Genomic DNA, 19,111 nt, shown 5'->3' with positions numbered 1-19,111 from the left:
TTTCCAGACTCCATGCCTCAATTTTCCCCAAAGTTAAAAATTTTGCCTCGGACATAGGGGTCTCCTTGCTCATAGTATTCTCAATATCAAAAACCTTCTTCCAGAAATAACAGGGCATGCTTATTCAGGCTAAGCAAGTTAGATTCTTCATTTACCATGGACAGTAATACAACTGATTAACACATGTATTAAGCAGCTGTTCCCTTCCAGTTTTCAGAAGTTTGGCAATTATCCCCTATATACTCCCTTACTGCCCAGTTAAAGTGATCTATCAAGGGAAGAATAAGGTACAATTCAGAATCTGAGTGTTAATCCTCCAAATATTCAGTAAACTACAGTTGAGAATGATCGGAAGTTGTAGAACTGCCACCGCTGGAAGATGCAAAGACAGGTTAATAGGATGTGGACATTCACAAAACATCCAGTTCCGGAGGGTTGAAAGCATTTGATTTTAAAGAAGCTGTGGTTTTTTGCCTTTTTTTGTTTGTTTGTTTGTTTTTTAGCCTCCTCTCTTCTCAGTCTTTTGAGAAATTTTTAACAGAACCACAAAATAGAAAGCATTTTCCTGCTTTCCTCAAGCAAGAAAGAAACAGCCTCAGAGACAGATTAGAAAGATTACATCCACGGTTAGGTGAGAAATCTACTGGGGACTTCATTTCTATCCCATTTCTGCTTCACACATCAAAACACAATCCACTGGCTCACTGCGTGTTTTACCTGCTTTTAGAAGATGTGGAGCTATTACATATCTTGGCTACAGCACCTGACTAGCTCAAGCTGATGAGAGACATGCTGTTAGTATTCCACGTCTGCACTTCAGCACGTGATTTATCAGTCAAGATGGTGATTATCATAACATCATTTTACAAATATTCTTTATGAGGCAGGAAACATTTTAATAATAAGAGATCTCAGACGATAAGCCAATAACCACATAGACACTCAGCAGGAACCTATTTCCCCTTGCAGTGCCAGGTTTGCTACAAGAAACATCCCATAGTTTTGTATATGACATTCATTGTCTTGTAGAAACAGAGACTATCTGTGACAGTTCAATCACATCTTGCAACTGTGAGGTTATTTTCATCCCAGGTCACATATATGAGCAAAATAATGAGGTGGGGGTTTTTTGTCAATTAAATTGCCAATCCTTGCTGCTAATGATCTTTGTATTAAAGAGCATATTTCCCTATTCAAAAGAATGCAAAATTCACATTTTCACACACAAAAAAGAATGCAGTATTTGTAAGAATACAGGTTCTGTAACTTCAACTGCTTTCTTGCTTCTCAAGACATTTCTTTCCCCATAGGAAAAAACCAGCACTCAAGGGGGAGGCAACTTGAGTGCACCGTGTTTGTATTATGCAAAGGCCCTTCCTCATCACCTTATGAAAAAGGAAATAGTTTTACAAAGGATATAGTTAGATGTAAGTTAGTTTCTTTGTCTTTCCAGGATGACAGAAAGCAGCTTTTACTGAAAATGTAAAATTACACGGCCTGATTTTCATCAAGCATTTTGTTTAATGCACTAAACTATGCAAAACATCTAGAAAGCATTCAACTCACCATTAGTAAGTAGCTACCGTAAACACATTCTCTCATTTTAACTGAAGAAGTAGTCTAGACAAGCTACTACTATATCCCACAACTTTCAGATTTCCTGTGATTGAACAGCAAATCAATAAAACATTTTGGTACAGCTGTAACTTTCAACAGATGCTGACTATTTCTTTATTTCTAAGATTGTACTTGAACCCTAAGCAAAAAGTCATTGGCACCAAAACATTTTTAAAAACCTAGCATTTAGATGCTTTACCACAAGCAAGATAAACTATGTACAATAGCTGCTAAAGCTGCATTTTGCTAACAGTAATGAGACTGTTTATTTGAAACAATAAATAGCCCATATGTTGCTTGGCTGTCTGGTAATCCACGCTGAAAATCTCTCACATGAAAAATGGCTTGAGATTTTGGGGAGAAACTGGAAGATGATTATGGCACTCATACCAGAACACTGCATTGGTTCTACAAGTATATTACGCTTTTGTGCGTAAAACAAAAACAAACAAACAAAAAACCTCAAACAAACAAACCCTCCCCCAACCAAAAATGAAACACTGTTGGTGCAACATTAGAACAAACTCAAACACATTCAAAGAAAGCCCACACTGAAGAGCATAAAGAAAGCCCTGTATCACTCACTCCCTAAAAATTGCATTGCCTCCCAAATCTTCTCCCTTGGGAAGTCAGCAGGGCCAGAACTTCACTATATGCTACATTCTCACTGCATTCCCTGCTGCAAGCTTAGGACAGACAGCTGAAAGAGAAAGGAAGGGCCTTATGAAAGAAGCCTATGCTGACCACCAGGAACGGCAAGCTATCCTGTTCTAGATGTACATGCACACATGGAGGTGTGTACATGTGCACATAAATAAATGCATATACACACATATGTATATATATTTATTCTATCCTAACAGTGTATAAACCCCTCTGGGGCAAACATCCTTCTCCGCCACAAATACAGAGAAAGCTTATCGTCTAGCATGTGTGTTTTATCTTTGCATAAAGGGTGATATTCTACTTCTCCAAGGGTTCCTGACCCCTTTTCTCTAAGTGATTAAATTAAAAATAAAAAAATATTAGGACATCTCTTTTGGTTCTGCCACGGAAGTAGAGCATACTGCCTGAGAAGTACTTTGTGAATTTCCTTCCAAATCAAACAGCAGAGGTGCTTTTGATCAGCACTGTGGTAAGTGTACGTTTTGCAACTATTCCTTTGGTTTCAGTCAGCAGCACAGGTCTTGGCCCTGGCTGAAACATTCTCAGTAAAATTTGATACTCAGCAGCAGAAAGGATGCTCAACTAACAGAAGAAACAATCAGACTCCATATTGTTTTCTCTTGGGAACACTGGAGGTGCAGATAAACCACTGATTTAAATAAATCAGCAGAACCAATAGCTGCAGAAACAGTGCAAGGAAAGAGCAAGAGATGAATATCTGCTCCTTGAAGGGCCTAAGGCATGAGAAAATGAAAGTTTCCTCATCTCTGAAACTGTTCTTCATATTCCAGATGTTTTCTCCTCCAAATGTTTTATCCTGAAATGCAGAAATAATAACCAGAGAAAGTACTGTGTTGCTTCTACAATGCAATCTAAGAAAGTCCATTGATATTTATTCCAAATATACAAGTATTTTAATCATAGAAAAAAAGTTTTAGAATGCTAACAGTGAGATGCACGAGCAATGCTTTTGGAACCTGAACTCCCCAAAATGCTTTCTATTTCTGAGGTCAATTACCTCCAGACATGATGTAACAGCCAGCTAGACTGCTGACTCTGAAAAGGGAGGGGAAACTTGACCCTTCCCCAGTCCAGCAAAGGGACACCCTCACACTAACCACGTAGGAAGCATCAAAGCATCAACAAAAAGTTAGATGAAAAGTTAAAAAGAAATAATCAAAATTCACAATAAGAACAAAGACATTTTCTTGCTGCTATTAGGCCACCTTCCTTTTTTTAAATTTTACCTGTATGTTTCTATACATATAGTCGATAGGGTAGTCTTTTGCTCGATTGAAGGACTGTAAAGCTACCTGAAATTTGTCATGTGAAGTCCTGCAGCATGTGGAAGTTCTCACATTATGCAAGACCTCCAAATAGAGTCAACCCTGAAATTGTCATATGAGATGTAAACTGACAGTCATATGCTGTCCCTCCTGTTTCAGCACCAATCCATGTTTGGATTCCTTCCTACCAAGTAATCTTAGAAATTCAGTTCCTGTAAGAAAGACGCAAAAGCTAGATATTACGTTAGTCAAGATCAGAGACTATGACAAGGTGAATGAAGGTTTTCCTGATGGCACCAAACATAGCTTTAGCCTAAGTACATTAGTTGCTGTCATAGTGAAAAGAATAGCTTCAGTTGCAAATGCTAACAGGCAGCAGATAGTTGGGCATATGTGTGCATCTGTGGGTGAATGAAACTGAATTTTGAACTCTCAAGCAGAAGACTGGTACTTGCTCTCTGAAATCTGTACAGGCTGCTTGTAAACTTTGATAACACCGGGACTAAACAGAAGGGTCACATTCTGAATCCTCCAATTAACACAGAGGCAGAACGTGCAATTAAAAGGCTGCTCACACATTGTGTTTCTGCACACTGACTATTTAGATTGGGGAAAAATAGGAGTTTGGGTGCCAAAAAATAAGGGTTCCCAGAAAGAAGGAGTAGTCTCAGAAAGAAGAAGGGGCCAGGAAAGATCATGACTGGAGAAAAGACTCTGGAAGCAAGGGAAAATCCTAGAAATCAGAGATGCATGGAGACAAACAAATGCCAGGGGATGCCCAGGGACCCTGGCCAGTGATGTCCAAGATTGGTCACTACAAGGAGATGCACAGCACAAACCAACACAACTTTCTGCCCAGCTTTCCCAAACTAGCAGTGATCTCCCTGCTGGGAAGGGAAGTCAAGACCTAGCCAATGTAGTGCTGGCAGCAGAGCAGGTGAGTGAGTATGCAAAATGAATCAAGTGTGATGAAAGCTTAAATCTTGTTGGTTCTTAAGTAAACCCCAGTATGTACCTCCCCTACACACCGCTTTTAGCTCTGTCTCACCTTTGACAGCTGTAACAGTTTCCTGTTAGTTCTCCTCAGCATTCTGTGGCCTACCTCATTAGGAGTACTACCTATTTACAAAAGTTTAAGCACATTTTATTCACCATTTACAAAACAAAAACGTAAAAAGAAAAGGAGAAATGAACCACCCCCCAAACCAGAAAACAGTTACACAATTCGACTTTATAACTGCAGGTCTCAAATTGAAGCTTTGCATTGCAATCGCAAAAGCATTTTGGTAGAAAATGGAAAACACGTTCTTTCAAAAGAAAAATGAATTTCATACTCCTAGTTGCTGCTACCTCATGGAAAAATGCAGCCTACCAAATTAAAAAATTAAAAACTAATCTAAAATTGAAGTTCACAATTAATAATAAAAAAGTTATGAATCCATGGAAGGATATCAAAGAATTACATTTTATTTCATGATTTCCATTTCATGTATCACGAAAGGAAGCAGGCAGAAGTACAAAAGGTGGGGCAAAAAAAGAGCATCTTAGTCTCTTGGGAGTTCATTTTATGCTGTAATTGGTGAAAAGTCTCTCTAAAAAGTTTATAAATGCCATATTAATTTCATTAGGAAAGCTCCCATGGCATATTAATTTAGTTTCTGGCACTGTTATTGCATCTTTTCAGATACACAAAATCTTAGGAGGTAATTTCATTAACAGTAAAGATCTGAGAAAGGAACTATTTTAAACAGACTGGTGACAATTCAGCTTGGAAGCATGCATGTTTATTAATATACTATCATTCTCTTCCGATTAACAACTGACACAGAAGAGCTAGCAGGCTCTGCTATTGAAATTATGTTATCCTCAAGGCTTCTGTATTTGCAAAGATTGCATGAACAGCTCAAAAGATTAATGACCTACTCCCTTATTTAAGGCAGATACTCATCTTCAGTGATCGCGCATAAACTCTGAAGCTGAGCATGAAATTTAACAACTGTCTTAGCCTACGATGCTAAGAAAGAAGACTTTTTTCCCCCAAACACTTGCTACACTGGACACTGTAGGTAACTCTGGACATATAAAGTACTTTAAGTGCCAGTCTGTAGAACAGCATTAGCAGCTTCTCCATCCTGGCCTTGATTCTGTAATCTAGCTTACACATGCAGGTCTCCAAAGCTACCTATGGTCTCATTAGTTAATAGAAGCCAACAGGAGCTTATTATTATGGGATAAATTTATAAAACACAAATAGATAGAAAGCAAGTTCTATCAAAATAAGTATGTAGATACTTATAAATCTCACACTCTATTACCGCTTTCACAAATATAGTACGTATTTTGTATGTTTTAGGTCACAATAATTCTAAAACCTGCATACACTTACTGGTTCATTGAGACATCCTGAGCTCAGCTATAATATAAAAGCAAATTTTTTTCTCTTGGCCATGTTTTAAACCCAGGCTGTTCATTCAACTTCACTCTTAGTCATGAGAAAGGGAATACAAAAGAGCTTCTTTAAACCACAAAGGTACAACCTGTGTGACCAAAGCAGCTAGTTTTTATGCATTCCTCTAATGAATTAAAGAGTCTATAAATCAGGAATGAGTGTCTTTCAGAAAGAGGATGTTATAGTTCAACTAGACCTACAGTTTTTTAAGCAGAAGCTCCACCACCAAGTTCTACAGCTTGAGTGATATCAGGACATCAGACCATAAAACCTCATAAATGTCCCACCGGGCTCAGAAATCTAATGAGTCACATCCTAGGCATCTCTTCATCAAAACACTAAATCCCCACTGCAGTCAGATGCAAAGTCTCTGAAGAATTTACCCATTCATACATAGACACTACATTCTGGAATAAAAAAAGATAACTTTTAAGTCCTACTCCCCTGAACACCGAAGTAAATTTTATTATTCTTAGTAGATTCGCCCATTCTTTAGGCAGTTTCATTTGAAATTTTTAAAATTTTTTAAAAAAAATTAAAATTTTTATTTTTTTCCAAATTTTTTATTTTCAGGTACTGAAAATAAATTTTTTAGAAAATTTGTTTCATGACTGATCATTATTCACAAATCGGTGTAAACCCTATGACTGGCAAGCATGGAATTCATAAGACAACATATATTTAGAGCAGTTCTACAACATGTTTAGATCTACACCAGTAAGAATGAAGTGTAACTGTTTGCCAATCAAGTACTTTTGTTATTTTCGGGAAAATAAATAATCTGAAATTATACTACTTTAATCTAGAATTGAAACTGGAAACAAACTTGATAAACAAGGCACGCGTTACTAAATGGAAACGCTTTTAAACCCAAAAGGGGGGGAACACACAGAAAAGAAAGGCACTCAATATTTCTAAGTATGCTGGATTCTTAGACAAGCATGGATGGAAACATGGCATGAACGGTAGTGTAATAATTTACACTGAAGTGTAATAATTATTGAATTACATGGTGCTTATTTTAGATTACACATTCAGTTTGTCATGGCCATGTTTCATTCTATTCTAAGTATCTGTTCCTCCAAAGTGCTTGCAATATCTCCTATCTTGTTTTCACAGATAAATAACGCAGGTACTCTTGAAGTCACTAATGCAAATATTACCTAATGCCAGATTCAGGACTTTTTTGGATTTCTGCAGAACCCCAATTGTTTTTTCAAAGCTAGTAAAGACATACAGAATCATACCCAGAAAAAAAGCAGCAAGAGCATGTGAGCTCTCAGTTAAAAAAAAAAAAAAAAAAAGGCAGCTTGCTTTTTAGGTTACCATCTGAGCTGACATGAAATACGATCGTCCAACTTATGAATTCTCTCCAAAACTATTGTATTTATGAACAGCAATGTTTGCTTGAATGCCCTAAAATCAACAAGTATTTCATCACATATTCAATTCCTATTGTTACAGCAAAAAAGCAGTGGAAGGAATGCCTAGCAGAGACACGACAGTACAAAATGTATTTGCCATAGCTTAGGAGACACTATACAACTGCAGGTTCAGTTTTAAATAGACATGTCTAAGGGCTAGGAAAATGTTTATGTTTACAAATTACAGAAAAGCAGAGAAAACACAAGGGCTTGGGGCTGATACGCAGCTCCACTTTTTCAAGTATAGAATCAATGTTTTGAATTGGGGTTTTACAGCTTGACTATTAATGAAGTTACAACTTTATCTGGCAGTTTAACCATCAGGACAAGAGTAAATTTAAAAAAAATACTTCATATGACCTAGAAGCCTAAATCCCATTATAAGAAGTTATGTGATCTCTTAAGAACCTGTAGTCAGCTTTTCAAGTGAGTCAAGGAGCTCTGGAAACTTTTAAAACAATTCTCTCTGCATAGGCTACTGATATTATAAAATAATTCACTGTAGTCTTGGTCTCTCAAAAAAAGTAGAATTATCTCAACTATTAACACACAAAACTTAAATGTTCTGTTGCAAAACACTAATCAAAGATCTACCAAGCCACTGAACCTCAGAGCCACAGTCTGCTTTCTGTTACATTTGGTCAACTTTATCGAATCCTGTGACATTTACATACATAGAAGGATGTATTCCAGAAGAACACATTACTTTGTGAACTACTAGTAACGTATTTAAAGGAAATGTGCTTATTCTTAACTGTAATATATGTTTCCTGTAATACTATGAAATCCTGGTACTAACTTTTTCTGTAAATACAACAAACCCTCTTGTCTTATTTAACATGCATTATATGCAGTGACCCAATTTAACAGTGCAAGGCTTGAAGAAAAGAAGAGCTGTTAGATCTACAAATATATAACATCACTACATTCCAGCCAAACAAACAGTGGGAACATGCAAAAGCAACACAGAAGGAACACTGCCTATTATTAGCAGCTCTCTCTATCCAGATATTTTATTAAATGGGTGATAAGCTTTTATCTTACCCAGCTGCTCAGGAATTTATTAAAAAAAAAAAAAAAAGAAAAATCAATGTTTCCAGCAAATTACTGTAGGATTAGCTACTTCCCTACTTCAAAATAATTGTACAGGGTTTAAGGATTTCTACAGGTTTTTAATAAATATTTTTGCTATTTGTCAATAACTCATTCTTCTAGAACATGTGCCTGTAAATCTTCTACATTTTCAAATGCTACATTTTCAAATGCTACATTCAAAGCTACATTTTCAAAAATCTTTTCCTTTTCTTTCAAAAACACTGGTAGCCCCTTATAACAATATACATATATATATATATAGTTTTATATATACAGCTACTGCATTTCATTTGCTTTCTAACTTAAGCTGGAAGATCAAATAAAGGTCAGATTTCTCCTTCAGCGTTTTTACTTTCATGACACTAGGAAACCCCATTTTTACTGTTGCATTTAAAGAAAAAAATGAAACGGATTGTGTGTAGTGCTCATTATCTCAAATTATATAATTATAATTAACACTACATTAAATTTCTCATGGTATGGTGATAAAAACAAATAAGATAACCACAAGCTACCACAATTAGAGTTTCACTTATTAGAGATTTTTTCATCTCGATCTCAGGATTTTACTGTACAGCACTGAATCAGTTATAAAATTACCTCCTCTTAAGACCATGAAATATACTGTACAATACTGGGAAGGTACAGGTTCCCTGAAGAGCTATTCTTTTTTTTTTTTTCTCTCTCTGAACATAATGTATTTTCCATAGCCATATCCAAGAAAGATATGGTTTGCAGATAAAACATCACCAAGAAATCATACCTATATGGCAAACTATTTTGTACAGTTACATTTTGCCCCACTTTAAAAGTGAATATATTGACATGGCATCATTTCAAGTAGCACAAAATAGATTTTTTTTTCCCATAGATATCAGTCATGAGAAGTTTTTTAAAACATCTGGGACTTAATCTGAAGCTCTCCAACACCAAAAGATTTTATTTTCCAGGTGTGTACAGAGTAACGGTAACAGTAGTGAGCTAAACCCACTTGTTGGCCATTCACTGTTTTAGCATTTCAGCTTAAAATATATTTTACTGCTACAACTATTCCCTCTGAGGTCACTTTCTGCCAATGAGACTCAGAACTCCATAACTCAATGGCTATTTTCTGGCATTATTTTACTACGAAAGAAGGTCCGTTTCAGTGGTTTGGGGGAGGTGGATTGTTTGGTTTTGTATTTTTAAAGCTCCAGACCTCTTTTTCTCCAGTTCCCAAGGACCGTGGCAGCATGAGTCTCAAGGAATTTGTTACAGACAGAATAATTTTCTCCTCCGTTGATAAGTCTCTGATTTGTAGAAGAAAAATGGTTCACAGAAAACATATGTATACATATCTTATTATAACTTTTATAAAATAACTGGTGTAAAACCAGTCATAGGGTTATTTCTACCCACAATGTCATACAGCATGCAACCTTTTCCTCACAAAAATAAAGCATCTTTTTATGGAGGTAAACTTTATTATGAAATCCAAAGAAGGGTATTTCATATTTTTCTTTGATAGCTGTAAATATACATTTAATAACAACCAATTGGCTTCAGAGATATCTTCTCTCATGAGTACATATCCCTCTGTTTATACTGGATAGGGAAATATTTTATATTAAATATGAGAGGCATGTGGAATGAAAGCTAACAACTGAATAGCTCTTGAAGAAACCGTTTTTCCCATTTTCATGTAAAGCATATTTTAGGAGACAAAATTGGAGGGAGGAAAATGATAATGGCTCTTGTTTCTCAAATTCTGTATCAAAGAAAGTCAAGAGATTATCAGCTAGATGCAACCATCTCATCAACTCCAGATACTTACAACTGAGCTGCTCAGGCATGAATATTCATCTCCCGTGGTAGCAAAAGGCAATGATTTCTATTTCCATGTTAATTGAGGTCTACACTTCACTAGTGCAACATCTTGTGCTCCTAAGAGCTTATCTCAAGCACCTGATCTGCATTAGCACTGAGGGAGAGCAGCCAAACTAGCAATACCTCAACTGGATGCACATTCATCAGGTTTTCCAGTACGACTACATATTGCTTATCTGCTGAAATGAGCATATCATCTTTTTGCGGTCAGAGTGCTACCAGGCCTGAAGATAAGCAATACATCATATCAGTAAGGTGCATGTGCCAGTAAATCAGTGCCTTCAGGCTTGCTTTAAAGAAGATTCCCCCATGTGTAATAAGTAATGAATAGTTTGTAGCATGTGTTTATAATCACAAACAAAGCCAGTTCAAACAGACTTGGACCTTGTAAAATTGGACTTGCAAAGTTGTTAATTGTCCCAGTCACAAGTCCTGAGATTCAATTTCCAACATACTAGCCTCTGTTTGACCCATCCTCCTTTGCCAATTACAGGGATTCTCTCTTTGAAGGGTAAAGGAACTGAGAAAAGTATTTGGCATGGATTAAGCGATAGAAAATGGTTATCTCCTGTTACAAGCATGATGTAGCCCAGAGAGAGACAACATAATAATGATTATTGTTACAAACAACACAGCTCTAGACTTTATGGTGCTACTCTTTCTTCTGCACATGCTTTTATCTATCAATGTCAGAAGAAATTTTGAACAATGTAGAATGATAAAAACATAAACTGTGTTGCCCAGGAGACATTACAGACCTTTACATGGGGCTTCTTCAAGAGAACCTTCTTTATTGAAGGAGGCAAAAAAAAACTGTGTAACTTTCATAGAACATGTTTTTTCACAGCCTTTACTTTCCTCCTATTCTTGCCAAGAATAGGCATCCTTTTATTAATCCTGATTAAATTCTGCTTTGAGCATTTACAGTCTGCTTATACACTAAGGAATATCTACCTATGTATTTCCTGCTCCAAACTGTTATACAGTCCTTATCTATTAAGCATCCTCAGTTTGGAATGTTAGAGCAGAGAGATACAAGTATGATCATAGAGAAGAATATGAAAGAAAAAGAATCAGTAAAGCACTTCTGGGTGCCTCCCGGAAGATGAGGATTATTTATATGAGTGCAAACAACTTTTCCTGGTTTATTTGAAACTCTGCCTCCAAGTATTTAGCAATGAACAGAACAGAGGAACTCTACCATAACACAAACATGCAAGAAAACGTCAATTATATACAGAACTCACATCTATCTGTTTATCTGAGGTCCTAAAAATATGGCTTTCATATAAAGAAGCCTGAAGCAACAAACTGCCTATTGCTAAGAAATACTTAGCTCCTACAGGACCTGTCATTCCAAGTGTTCCTCATCCACTAAAAGTCATCTCCAACTACATAGCTCAAAAATTCATTCCTTCACACAGGTCTTTCAACACAGAAGAGACACTGTATAAAGCCCAATATCAGAATATCTGATTTCCCCTCCTGCCCCCCAGGATATCAAAACTATACATGATAAGAAGCTGTGAGAATAACTCACAGGACCTCAGATCCTTGTGGCAAACTGTCACTCAGACCTGGAGCTTCCCCTAAATGACTTGGCATTGACATGCCCTCCCATGCTTTTGTTTCAAGTCTTGCTTTTATGATTATTGAAAAACCAAATGTGAAACACTGAGAAAAACTGAAATTGATATAAAGCATCTCAGCTGTTATGTTTTTTTGTTTTAAATTCCAAATTTTCAAGTTAACTTCACAATCTCTGAATTTAATCCTCAGCTTGTAAATGTTCAGGCATCTCAGTATTCACAGTTAATGAAAAGGTTACTACTTTTCAATGACAATTTCTTAACAGCAAACAGCCTCAACTTATCAAACTGCAGACACTGTATCAACCTGACTTTACTTAATGTTATCCTCGTGGCCTTCTTTGGGAGACTACTACATTATGTGTTACTTCTGTTAATTTGTGCTGAAGGGAAGTTTCTCTCCAGCTCTTACTCAGTTGTGCTTGTAGAACTGATGAACATGACCCGCCCTGAACCTTTTCCACATGTGAACTTTATCTACAGGTTGTATGTTCTGTCATTATTTCTGTTGGAATTACATAAATCTGCCTTCCCTTTATACTCTACCTTTCCTTTAATTCACCTGTACTCTTCCTGAGACAAAGATGGAAAGAGTTATTTAGAGAGACATGAGAAGTGATTTCATTGCTTCACGCTTAATTATAGTTTGCTAAATCAATGCTTTCTTTACGCTAAAATAATCTTTTGCCATTACCACAATGTTATTCAATACACCTGTAAGACCTCCTTTTCTCTGGAATTGACAATGTAACACCTCTAAGACTTAAAATAGAAGCTACTGGGATATTAAATAGTCTCAGGTGAGAGATGGGCAGGTTTCTGGTAAGGGATGGTAGATCAGAGACTAAGTGTTCCTGGCATATTCATCTGCAACACTTTGGTCTGGGTTCTGTTCTCAGATAAGTATGTTATTCTGATTAGAGTGAGTGTGCTTTCATATCTGTATCTAAGCATGGGGTTTGATAGCCTGTTTACTTCTACTCTTTGCTGTTTATTACAGACTGAATCTAACTAATAAACTCAAGTTTACCACCATCAAGAATCTGTCCTCTACACTGATTTCAGTGCTAATAGGGAAAACTATTTAACACAGGATTAAAAAAAAAGCTCCTTTGCAGTATCTCGGAAACTCTGAAGGCAATATAAGTGTTTGCACAGAAATTTAATAAGTATATACCTAGACAGATATATCTGAGATCACTCCCTCCATGTCCTCGCTTAGCAATTTCCAATAGGGCATAAGTACCTGATAGAGTCACTTACCAGTAATAGGGAAATGACTCATTCCAACCAAGAGACATAGCAATCCAAGTCAGGGACTGCTTCTCACATTTTGTTTCTTGTTGCAATAGAACTCAAAAGAGAAGGAAAAAGCTAATCAAGTAAAGATACTACCTGCTGTATGATCTTATTTGGCATTCTTGTATTCATGACTTGCATAGTTCGAGACAGACAAAACCTTTTACAATGTCAGGCTCTCAATTAAAGTTCTGTCATTACTGTGCTTTGAGCGTCTAGGTAGACACTGCCTATGGGACACAGTCATAGCCCTTCTTTGCTGGAAGAGTGCTGTTGAAGAGAATGATACTTACTGCACTATTTAGAAAGTAATTACAGTAGAAGAGAGTAAAGTGACTTAACAACAAAGATCAATGCTGCAAGAAAGGCGTCTACTCCAATGCCCTTGTTCTTAAGACTAAAAGTAGTCCGTGGAATGACTGAATTGTCAGTCACTCACGTATATAATGTTTCAACAATACAATAACCTTAGCCTGGTCTGCTGTGTAACACAAAGCAAAGGAATTTGTTCAATGATTTTTTCAATCAGGAATATAACATCAGCAGAGTTTCATTCCTGCTAAGGCGCTGAAACATGAAAGATAGAAAAATAGAGAATAATCTTTTCATTCAGATTTCCTAATAAGCAATTATTATTTTACCAGTTTCTATGGTACCATCACCATGGTAGCTAGCCATTTTAATCACAGGCATTAGAACACGTTTCTGATAACATCATAGCAATAGCTTAGAAATATATTACATCTCCTGGTCATAAGCAGCAGTGACGACTTCGTAAATGTCCATATGACAGAGGTCACTAATGGCATCAGCAGACATCAGGATCAGAAAACGTAGTATTTCAAGCATCTAATTAAAGAACAAGTTCTCAGTGTTCCTTACTCTAATTCTGAAAACAATAGCGGAAACATAACCATTGTGACAAAAACAAGAATCAAAATTATTTCACAGCTTGCTCAATTTCTACATGGGTTTTGCCCCTTCTTTGATTAACTAGTCCATGCATATAATTACTCAGCAGATCCTAAGAGAATGTGCAAGTGAAAAAAAATTCACTGTAGAGCACTGAATATCTGCAAAACACTGACAGATAAAAATAGCTACTTTACCCTTGTATTAAAAAACCCATACTTTGTTCTCTGTACAGGTTAAATGGTATTGAAGCATCGCATACAAGACTGAAATCATGATCAAAGAGCATAACTCAGTGTTCTGACTGATGAAATTTTCAACATACAATGTGAAACATACTAATTTTACTACATGTATCATGAAGTATTTGCAGATATGTTCATTCTGAAAAAAAAACCTGGAAGTATCCAAAAATAATTTCAGCTATAGCAATCCTTCATTTCTTCTATAAATTACATAAGAAATTACATTTTCAAACTATCTTAGAGCAAATTCATACCCTTGTCCTGGGATTTCTGATTTGTTTTTTCAAATTGAAGTGTATTTCAAAAGGGTGAGAGACTCTAAAATGTTAAATGAATTTATAAACCCTTTTAATAAAAGCTAATAAGCAACTTCAGCAATTTCTCTATTTCAAGCCTAAAGCTTTGCCAAGGGTCCATCCAAGAGGTATTAAATAAGATAAGTACAGGTAATGTCAATAATATTCTGCAGTAAAACACTACAGCAAAGCACTATGACTAAAAATCACTGGTATACTTGTATCCTAAAATAGACAGCATTGACCTCAAATAGAGGAAGAACAAAAATCTGAAGTAAACTCAGAATGAGACTTGAAATACATCACAATTAGCTTTGTCACTTCAAACTACTTAAAATCAGAAATACTCATCACAGAAGCAGTTATGCTAGGAGAACAATATAAAAACAGAACTGTAAGTAAAGTCTTTAATATCTTCAACATCTCTATGCTTGTTAGATTTACAGTTTTACTCCCTTTGGTCAGTAGTTGGGGAAGGACAGCTAAACAAAAAGACTAGAAAATATTTGATGGTGAAATAGTTGTATTGTTACATTTTTACATGCATATACTAATTAATCTGCCTTTAAAATAAAACCAATTAATTACTATCAAGGATTTGAGGACAGTTCTACCATCTTATCTGAGAACACCCGACTTCCTCAGTTTTGTGTCATGCTTTGTCTTAGGAAACCAACAATAAAGAAATACAGAAAGATGCAGTGTAACATCTATGCAACATTTATATGGCACTTGAACTGGTAAACTTCTACTCTTGCATAAGACTACACTGCTGAATTTTCAGACCATCTAAGCAGCCAGGTTAATCTCCCAGTTTTTTCATTAGGGCAACACTGATTAATTTGTTCAGAAGGTCCACATACCATTTAGGTCTATGCTTTGGTCTAAATATCTATGAATGCATTTGTATGGCTGTGCACTGCATATCAACTATAAATGAACCGTCAGACTACAAAATCTTCAACAACAACAACAAAAAAGCCTTTTCTCCTTCTTTCAGTCCCCAATTTAATAACAGTTGCACTTGATATTTTAGGGGCTCGCCATTTCCTTAATTAAAAGTTTATGTTTAATTTTTGCTTAATATGAGTCCCAAGATATTTTACAAAATTCAAGTCAAAAGGAGATTCAGATTTCATGATGTTTTTGGGAATCCAGAATATATTAAACACAAGGAGACTTCATTAAACACTGTAAGATCTGAGGTCTAGGCTATCTGGTGACAAATATTCTGCTAGTTCCCTTAGTCCTTTCCCTCTTCCAACTCCAGCTTTCTCTCCAGCAATACATAACTATGTGGGAACACCTTGCCAGTGTTGTTCTCCTCCTATCAAGGCTATAGAAGTTACTGTGTCTAAAGGCAATAACAAGCTAAATAACAATATGTGACAAGGAGATTATATATACACATTTTTAAAGTTCTTATGTGTCTATGCAGTAAATAAAAAATTTAACAAAATACCATTTTTTCCCCAAATAACACAGACAGGATACCAATGAACTCATACAAGATTCTAAATGATGTGAAAACATCACAGTGATTAGATTTAAAACATATAGTTTTAAATTAAAATTAGATGTTCTACATACAGTACTTCGGCTAAGTAAAACATAGCTTCCCTAATTTTTTTATAAGTAACACGAAGGGCAACTATGGCAATGATTAGCACAATGGTTGCATTGGTAAGATCTGAGTCAATGTTCATACACCTGCATGTATACAGCTCTACAAAATTCCTGACCTGGAGTCCCATTCACTGAAAGTCTCTTCAGTCCCTAGCCTTTTTGCTGAATCTGCCAACATGACTGTAAGGGAGACGTGCCAGGGGCAACGAAAGATGCAGAGGTAGGCTTACTATGGCAGGACTAAGTACCTTCCCACCTGCTCATTCCACACTTACCTGGAGTCTATAACATCCAGCCATTATCACCCTTATTTGAATTTGTATTGGTAAACCAAGACCAAAATCTACTAGATCCCATTTGCAAAAAAATAGCTTTTTCAAAAATAGATACATTATGATTAAGCAAACGATCAGTTATTTTTCCGTTACACATATAGCAAATTATTACTCTGTTACACCTGATCCCTACCCAGCCTCATACTTAACAGTTATTATATTATACATGAATTAAGCTGTCCTGAAGATGACTGAGCTTCTTGTAAACTATAAACATAAAGACGTAATATCACAAAAGACCAAGATTCACAAAAATGTCATTTCTATTCCACGTCATACCATCATTTCTGCTGTGCGGGCATACATAGCCAACATTGGTTCTATACTCCACACCACAATCAGTGTTACAGCTTTATCAAAAGCATACAGGCTTGGAATAGAAAGTATCCCAGAGGAAGGTAGGGATCAATATTCAGCTGTATTCCAGATTCAAATGGGGAAACTCTAGTTTGCCCCTGTGCGAGCAGCACAGGCACACCTGGGCAAAATCTGGCTTTCATCCATAGAAGGGAGATCATTTAGTCCATTCACACCAACAGCAGAAAACAGAGCCAGATCCAGCCGCAACAGCTATCACACTCGTATTTTAATAACAGATTATAAATAACAAAACAATACTTTTCCTACCAACAGCACTTTCAATTCCAGAAGCTTAATATACTTTGCTTTAAATCTGTGCCATAGCAACCTTTTTTAAAGTCAATGTCATCTGTAAGGACTGAGTTAAAATAAAATGTGGGCCAAATTTATCAGACATTAGTTTCCTTCAGATATAGAGCTCAGAACACTGACTGTGTGTCATCCTAGATGGGACTTGAGTTGTATATGTTGCATCCAGCAACATATTTTAAACCAGTCCATTGCAAAATACTTGCCCTGATCATCAGTTTCAAGTATTTGTCTGAGATGCTGAAGGTCAAATGAAAAGTGTGAAAGGTTTCTTTCTGTTTACATTAAATTTTTATCTTTATGCTAGAAATCGTAGCACTATTCAGGCCTCAGGAGAGAAGCCTCAAGAGTTTGTTTAAAATATGACAGCATTATAGTTGGTCAATTTAAAGGCACATCTAAGGGACAACAGAAGAGACCATTCCCTCTTGCAGTGTGGAGCTATGTATGCCCACATAGCCATGAGTATCACTGTGTGTGCATGATACTGACCAGTGATGAGGAACTTACTGTGACAGAACTACAGCAAAAGTAGTGAACAATTTATTCATTTATTTTCAGCACTGGCTCATGAGGGGCTCTGCATCTTTATGTCAGATAGATACCTAATGAGCCTCCAGCAAGAGCTTAGAACAGGCATATTCCTACAACCTCCAGGGTAAGCGTAGGGGTAGTGAGCTTTTTAAATTTAGATTATGTAAGGTCGTGTGCCTCACTGCATTATGTTTTATATGCACATTATTTCTCACTGCACTATATTGCACCCTGTGAACTCCAAATGGCCATTATTCACACAGATCCTGACAGATTCCCTTCTGCAGCTCTTTCAGAGAGAGAACAAATATCATATGTACGTCTAATATTTATCGGAATGAGGTCAATCCCCCAAATGTCCTGACGGGCTCCAGGAACCATAGAAGGAGATACCACCTGCCCAAATCGGCCTCTTGGCCGAGCGGCACCGGACCACCCGGCCAGGGAGCAGGCTCCTTTCATCAGAGAAAGCCGCGAATGCAAGAGCGAAGCTAGGGCGAGAGTCTGCAATGCAGAAGCCCTTCCCGGAGCTCACCAGTGAGCTGGGGGAGACGCGGCAGGGGCAAAGCCGGCAGACCTGCCCGCAACCCCACCACAAAAACCCGAGGCACGGGGTGTTTCTAAATGCCCGGCTTTGCCCTTACCGGCTACGGCCGAGGGCTTTGCCCTCTGGCTGTCCGCAGCTCCGCACAGCGGGAACTTCTGCAGCCGGGGCGGAGCGGGCAGCCCGCAGGCAAGGACACCGCTGCGGGCCGGGCCCACCTGTGCCACCTGCCGCTGAATGACACCGGCCCATCCGCCGCACTGACCTGCCCCTGCCATGCTCCCAGCCAGGGGAGAGGAGGAGGAGGAGGAGGAGGGAGAAGCAGCTCTTACCTGCTGCCGCTGCTCCTCCCGCAAGCCCTTACTAACCGAGCTCCATCTTCCTCCGGCCGCGGAGGGGGGGAAGGGAGGGGAGTCAACCCAGCCGCTGCCGTCCCCCCCAGCTGCCGCTTTCCGTCACCGCTGTCCCCCCACCCGCGCTGCCCGGCGGAGCGGCCGCCTCTCGCCCGCCCTGCAGACGGCACCGGGAGACGGAAAGCGAGACCCACCTCCCGCCGCCGCCTCCTTCCCATGAAGTCACCGGCCGCAGGGCCCTCCCCTCGGCTGCCCGCAGCAGCCCGGAGAGCCGCGCTCCGCTCCGCCCCGCGCCGCGCCCGCCCC

The 19,111-nt window shown here is 37.9% G+C and overlaps 1 protein-coding gene across 6 annotated transcripts in view; it reads right to left on the bottom strand.

The window, feature by feature from the left end:
* Positions 1 to 18,901, bottom strand: part of OTUD7A (OTU deubiquitinase 7A) — a 148,237-nt gene extending 129,336 nt beyond the window's left edge. For all 6 annotated transcript variants that reach the window (XM_075505823.1, XM_075505824.1, XM_075505820.1 and 3 more), the window contains exon 1: positions 18,785 to 18,901. The gene's annotated coding sequence lies outside the window, so the exon portion shown is untranslated. The remainder of the gene's footprint in view (positions 1 to 18,784) is intronic.
* Between the last annotated feature and the right edge of the window lie 210 nt (positions 18,902 to 19,111).

The sequence above is a fragment of the Mycteria americana genome, chromosome 6 (assembly GCF_035582795.1).
Source record: "Mycteria americana isolate JAX WOST 10 ecotype Jacksonville Zoo and Gardens chromosome 6, USCA_MyAme_1.0, whole genome shotgun sequence".
Taxonomy (NCBI): domain Eukaryota; kingdom Metazoa; phylum Chordata; class Aves; order Ciconiiformes; family Ciconiidae; genus Mycteria; species Mycteria americana.
Note: the sequence above shows the minus strand (reverse complement) of the source record. Positions and strands in the feature narration are given on the sequence as shown.